This window comes from Vespula pensylvanica, chromosome 18, assembly GCF_014466175.1.
Source record: "Vespula pensylvanica isolate Volc-1 chromosome 18, ASM1446617v1, whole genome shotgun sequence".
Taxonomy (NCBI): domain Eukaryota; kingdom Metazoa; phylum Arthropoda; class Insecta; order Hymenoptera; family Vespidae; genus Vespula; species Vespula pensylvanica.
In genome coordinates, this window is record NC_057702.1 from 2,514,443 (window position 1) to 2,521,942 (window position 7,500).

The following is a 7,500-nucleotide window of genomic DNA, read 5'->3' on the forward strand; positions in this document are numbered from 1 at the left end:
CTCTCTCTCTCTCTATATATATATATATATATATATATATATATATATATACACGTTTGAAAATAGTCGAAAGATTTTTATATAAAAACTCTCATTTCATTTGATAAACTTTAATAAACTAAATTAAACGCTTCTTGGATAATGAACATTGAAGAGATTAACGTTTCCCGATGTAATCCACAATGAAATAATACGTTGAGATCACGTTTCGTGACGTTACAAACGTCATTCTCTTTTCTATTCATGACTTTTTCAAAGCTCGCAAAATCCTGCGTTAACGAGTAATACATTGAGAGAAAAATTTAATACCCTCCACCATACACTCTTTCTCCTTCTCTCTCTTTCTCTCTCTCTCTCTCTCTCTCTCTCTCTCTCTCTCTTCTCTCGATATTTAATAAAATCTCTTGCAAATAGAAACCAATCGAAATAATGCAAGATGAAATCTTAATCTGTTTCGAGTGCATTTGATTAAAACTCGATAAAAAAAGAAAGACAGAGAGAGAAAAAAAGAGAGAGAAAGAGAGAGAGAGAGAAAGAAAGAGACAAACTAAATCGCATGAGGATCTTAAAAAAAAAAAATAAAAAGAGAGTGAAACGAAGTATCCTATCAACATGTAATTGCATGAAATTTCTTCTTCTTCTTCTTCTTCTACTTCTTTCGTATTTCTCCTCTCTCTCTCTCTCTCTCTTCCTCTCTCTTTCTTTCTTCAGCATTTACATCATTAAAAAAGTTAAATATAAAATTTCTACGTTGAAAATATTAGAGTTTAATCTCTCGAATTCTCTTCATCTTAGCTAATTACAAGATTCTATCGAGATATCGACCATGTTCGCGTTCTTTTTGTGATATTAAAAGAGAAAAACAAAGAAAAAGATAAAAAAGAAGATGGCGTTGTTGATAATGGTAAGCGTTGATGTGGAGAAACGAACGAGTTTTAAAAAGAACAAGATGAAGATACTTTTATCTTTTGCATAATATCGTCGTCGGATATAAGTACCTATAATAAAGCAAATGAAACTTTGAATTGGGTATTTCTTTAACAAGTTTTACCACCCACTCATCCTCCCATAACATTGTTTCTTCTCTTCCATCGTTGTATCGTTGCTTAATAAATCTAATAAATCGACGATAAATCGGATAGATATGATTTTCTTCGAAACTTTACATTTATACGAGGTACTTGAAATCTACTGAAAAGGAATACCTAAGTAAGTACTTAGTTAAGTAGTTACGTGGCCTTTGATATAACGTCATCGTTATAACTTTATTCGTCATATTTCCAATTTTTTTATTTTGATATTTTAACGACAAATTTTTCCTCTTCACCTCCCTACCTCTGCTTCTTTTTTTTTTTTTCTTTTTTTAATAACCTTTCGTCACGAGAAACATTATTACGAGTGACTCTTACGTACTCGTTAGTAGTGGTAATACTAATAGTAGTAGTAGTAGTAGTAGTAGCAGTTACTTCGATTTTCTTGCAAAAAAAAAGAACTACGTTAAAACTACGTTGATAAAAATCGTTGATACGTACTACGTATATTACCAGAAGCTGGGATCTCGAGAGGTCCTTCGTTAACCAACGTTTTCCCCACCTAATTCATCGTATTCGTTAAAAGCAATTAAAGAAGAGAGAAAGAGAGAGAGAGAGAGAGAGAGAGAGAGAGAGAGAGAGAGAGATACAAAGAGAGAAGGATGTTGGGCTCTTCTTGACATTCCAATTTATGCAAATAGTATTATATTTGTAATTTAAAAATATGTAAATTAAGATATATTCTGTCTCGTCGTTCGTTGTCTCTCAAACTTTAAAAACTGAAGAATCGTTAGATCTTAGTACCAATGTATCGTGAACATTTTGAACGAACGAAGATATAGAAATAATCGTGTCGATATAGTTTCAATCTTATTTACACGATCCAAGACAGAAGAACAAAAACAAAAAGAGAAGAAAGAAAGGTCAAAAGCTCGCTCGCAAACGTAATTCGTCTGAGAATTGTTTTCATTGTGAATATTGTTAATAGAACGACCTTATCTCTATCGCTGTTTACGTATGTAAACAATTAATTGTTAATGAAATATACCTATACTTACATATAAATCTAAATACGTATCTAACTTATTTCTAGTTTCGTAAGAGCGTAATATAATCGTTTAAAAATCAACCATTGTATTTTCTTATTATCGAAAAAGTATACTAGTTTCTTTAACGCGTTAGATGATGCCATCACATGGTCCGACCACATGGTAAATCTTTCTCCTTGCGTCGTCCACATAATGAAAGGACTTTCTACTTTCAGACGTAAATCTCTCTCTATCTATCTCTTTCTATGTATCTATCCCTTGATGTTCTGATAGCTTCTCTCTCTCTCTCTCTCTCTCTCTCTCTCTCTCTCTCTTTCTCTATCTTATATACTCTTACATAAACTAATAACGACGTGATAAAAAGCGAACGAGAGTTCGTTAATCCATCCTATTTCTTTTTTTTCCCTTCCTCTCTTCTTTTTTCTCCTTTTTCTCTCTTTCTTTTCTTTTCTCTTCTTTTCTTTACTTTTCGTCAAACAAACAGACAAAGGAAATGAAATGAAATGAAATGAAATGAAATGAAATGAAATGAAATGAAATGAAATTACTTACTTTAATTCGTCGAATAACATGACGAGATCCAATTAAACGATGACGTAGCAATAGTAATAGTGTGGTGGTGGTGGTAGTAGTAGTAGTGGTAGTAGTAGTAGTAGTAATGGACGGTCGAAAGAATTAGATTAATATAAAGGAAATGCATCGTCGACTATTAACGGCCATGGTCAACGGTGCAAATATAATAACTTGCCTGATAAATATTTTCTTAGCTCACGGAAGATCTTTAAAATTAAATCATCCGGCAATGCAAAACCCGTGAGAGAGTAAGGGGAGTAAATGGGGATAACGTTAAGAGCTCGAGTTAACACGCGACGTTACTCGTCGAAGGTCAAAGACGAAACTGATTCGTGTCGGGAGCTGAAAGCTCGTATCTAGCGACACGCACATCGGTTTTGTTTGTTTTGCTTTTTCTTTCTTCTCCTTCCAATGTCGAGTGTAAACTAACTAAAGATATCTCTGTCTCTTTCTATCTTTCGTCCTCTAACGCTTGTCCTTCTATCTCTTTCATTCGGCGATCGATAATATACGATATGTAAACAATCGAAAATACAAAGAGACATGTTAGTAGAATGAAAATTTTTATGCGAAGAGACAAACACGTTTATGTGTATGTATATGTATATATATATATATATACACATACGTAGATACATACCTTCGAAGATCTCGTTTATGGAGATTTATGGAAATATCTGACAAACAGAGTTTTGCCAGGACGTAAGCCAATAAACTGTTTCAGAGGAGCAAGGTATACATACCTGTACGTATATTTGCCCTACTGTTATCGACGGAAACTAAACAAGACGAAAGCTCGACTAAAAAAACAAGCTTTTGCTTTGAGAGTGCTGACGTTCAAATACTACATCTACGTATGTATATATGTATGTATATATGAATGTATGCATCTATGAATGTATATATGTATGTATGTAGATGTTCGATATACCACTGTCCTTTGGATCGAAAAGACAAGTCCTTTTCTAAGATACACGTGGACCGACATAATATATCTTTTATGTGTTCGCGTCGGTGAAATTCAATTTTCGAATAAAATGTAAATTATTTCTTGAATATAAGAAAGAACGTTCAAAATATTGTAAGAATATTCTATGAATAAAATTTCTTTGAAAAAATATCTCTCTTTCTTTCTACCTGTGCATGCATTTGTATGTATTTTTACTTAAATAATATCTATTTTAACAAAGACAACATTTAGATTTTCATAAGTTCAAATTCTAACGAATGCATCGATTGAAATGTCATTCATAAAGAGAATGGCTACAAGAAAAATCTTTCAGAAATCTCGAGAGACAATCTTGATGTATCCCATCAAGTACCTTCTTCTCCTTCATCATTTCTTCTTCTTCCCTTCCTTCTCCATCTCTCCCTTTCTTTTACCATCACCAGAAAGTACTCATTTTTTAAAAGAAAAGCTTCGAGCAAATAAAACTCACGAGACAGTTCGAGACGATTTTCTAGACGATAGATCGATCTAACTAAGTAAGAGAGATATCGATACGGTATTACGATATTTTTCTAGATAAGATATATTAAACGAATTATTTATAGTATCTCGATAAAATAGAAACGTTTTATAGAAAGGATTCTCAATATTTTGTATCAAGCATTGTCGTAATATAACAATGAATGTAAATGAGAATGATAAAGCCTTTTTATTTATTCTACTTTAAAAGTCAACAAATTACTAGTAAGTTCTTCTCTTCGATCTTTTTTATTCAATTAAAAATAAAAAAGAAAAAGAAAAAGAAAAAGAAATCAATCTCGAAGCAAATAAAACTCACGATGTTTATTTTATATCAATTTCGAGACGATGGATCCATCAGAATGATTGCGAGAGATATGGATACGATACCGTGGTATTTTTCTAAACGAAATACATTAAATGAATTATTTATGATATCTCGATAAAAGATAAACTTTGAAAGAAAGGATTGTCAATGCTCGACTTTATTCATTGATCTAATAACGATAAAAAGAAATAAATGATCAAGTTTTTAATTATCCTACTTTAAAAATGAAGGAACATCGAATAAATCCTTCTTCTTTTTTATCATCGATGAGAATGCTCATTAAAGAAAAAAGAAGTCTCGAAACAAATAAAATTCACGATGTTATATTTCATATCATTTTCGAGACGATAGATCGATCTGAATAATTGCGAGAGTGACAGACGATACGATACTGTGGTATTTTTCTAAACGAAATATATTAAATGATATCCCGATAAAAAAGTTTATCTTAAAAGTAAGAATCGTTTAATATTAAACTTAACACACTGATGTAATAACGATAATAAAATTACAAAAAAAAAAATAAAGTTTTTAATTATTCTATTGACAAAAAAAATTACAAAAATTGTGAATACGTTCTCCTCTTTATCACTCTTTTACGAGAATAGTCGTCATTTGAAAAAGAGAGAGAGAGAAAAAGAAAAGAAAAAAAAAAAAAAAAAAAAAAAGGAGGAAAAAAAAGTTTCGGAACGAATGAAACACACGTTGTTAAATTTCGTATCAATTTTCGAGAGGATAGATCGATCAGAATGAATACGAAGAGATATCGATATTACACTACAGTATTTTTCCAACGGAAACTATATTAAATGAATTATTTATGATATCTCGATAAAATATAATAAAAACCTTACAAAAAGAAACTACTCTCAATGTTTCACATTATAGCCACATTGTCGAGGGAAAACAAAGGATAATAAAGTTTTTCATTTATTCTATTAACGAAAATGTATAAAACGAGGACGATGTGAGTTTCCTACGATAATAAATATGGAGAACGGAAATGTTACGGTTCGGAATATCGGTTCGTACTTTCTAAGTTTTCCTTCACCTAAACCAAGTAGTTTGAACGAGTTACATAATAAACGATCGAAACTTTTCATCAAAATGATCTCGTCGATGGGATCCCCATAGTACGTAACACAGAGTTCGGTGTACAATTCGTGGCTCCGGTTTAAACGACGAAGTTAGAACCAATTTGCAAACTAAGCACGCGACTCGTTGCTACTAAGTCGAATTTTCACGGAACGAGTAGATATTTCCCGTGGAATTTACTAATCGTCTGACGAATGAGAAATAGAGAGAGAGAGAGAGAGAGAGAGAGAGAGAGAGGGAGAGAAATAGAGTGTCTAACTTTTCCACGTTGTTCTTTTAAACGAAAGTGATTTCTAAAGTTTGATTAAGTTCCTAGGCATCTTCGAGAGTAATAGCAACAGCAACAGCAACAGCAGCAGTAGCAATAGCAGCAGTTTCCCTAGCGATTTAGTAATAACTACCAACTTCATTTCTTCCTAATACAAAGAGAGAAACTTTTCAAAAGTTTTCATTAAGAGTCAGGAAGTCTGTTTTATAGTTGGTGCTGCTTTTACCCTCGTTTAATCAGAAGGATAACGGTAAGGATAACATATCTAATTCGAAAATAGATATATAGAATAGATATATAGATATTGTATAATATCTATATGATGTATATATAACAAATAGAAAATGTATACATATATATATATGTATGTATGTATGTATGTATGTATGTATGTATGTATGTATATTACCACTTTAACATATAATATTTTTTGATAATCCCACACGTTCTCTAAGATTTAGTGATACACGTATATTATATATAACCACGTATTTTCCATACCCAAGGGAAGGATCGTTGTTAACTCGTGTGATATATAAGATGAAAAAGTTTAGGGTGGAAAGAAAATATATATATATATGTATGTATGTATGTATCTGTGTCTTTCCTACCCCTCTCATATGTCTTCTTTCTCCTTTTTACGAATATCACGCACGAATTTTATATGTGTAGTAAATACATCAAATAAATATCTATACACATGCATACGTATGTGACTACTTATACCTAACATATCCTTCGTACGTACGTATGTTTCACCTCCCTTTCTTATAATTCTTCAAAACCAATATAAAAATTTTCTCCTTCGAAACTTTATTCGATCGATTCAATTCTTTCTTTTTTATTCCATTAATTCGAATATTTATCGAATATTAAATCATTAAATCCATTCGTCGTTGCGTTTTATGCTCATTAAAGAACATCTCTCTTTCTTTCTTTTATCTCTCTTTCTCTCTCATTATCTATACTTTTATTAATCGTTCTAACTATGAAACGCCTACTAACTATGATACAGCCGAATTAACACGTATTCAAATTAACAAAAGCGTAACCCCGGTCGCGAATATATTTTTTCTTTTATTATAACTTTTTCAAGGATGCATTATATTAACAGGAGCAACAGCAATAGCGGCAACATCATCGTCACTAGCAACGAAGAGAGAAAAAGAGAAAAAGACAGAGAGAGAGAGAGAGAGAGAGAGAGAGAGAAGGCATGGAAGGGAAGGAAAGGGGAGGTGGTGGTGGTGCGAGCCTGACACGGTACGGCTCTTCCACCTATGCGAAATCCAACTGAAATTCCGACTGAAGCAACTCCGTAATGAGAGCCTCGCTACGAATAATAATGATGATATAACAAGCACACGGAATTCCTGTTCCAGATTTATCCCGGAAACGTTGACAACCCCACGTTTATCCTCGGACTTAGCATAATTTTATTCTCTCTGCTTGGCTTTAATTCCCCCAATGATTATGACATATAAACGATAAAGAAAGAGAGAGATAGAGATTAGAGATAGAGTTAGAGAGATAGAGACAAATAGAGAGTTAATGAGAGAGACAGAGAGAGATAGATAGATAGATAGATAGATAGATAGATAGATAGAGAGAGAGAGAGAGAGAGAGAGAGAGAGAGAGAGAATTTGAGCCTAATTCTAAAAGGTATGTCTATCAAATTTGAAGAATTCTAT

The 7,500-nt window shown here is 32.3% G+C and overlaps 1 protein-coding gene across 17 annotated transcripts in view; it reads right to left on the reverse strand.

Annotated features, from left to right (window-relative positions):
• LOC122635322 (octopamine receptor beta-2R) overlaps nt 1-7,500 on the reverse strand; it is a 50,070-nt gene that overhangs the window by 12,303 nt on the left and 30,267 nt on the right. For 2 of the 17 annotated variants that reach the window (XM_043825399.1, XM_043825407.1), the window contains exon 1: nt 2,633-3,763. The exons of the other annotated variants lie outside the window; for them this stretch is intronic. The gene's annotated coding sequence lies outside the window, so the exon portion shown is untranslated. Of the gene's footprint in view, nt 1-2,632; nt 3,764-7,500 lie in introns of those variants that run through there. 17 annotated transcript variants of the gene reach the window in all.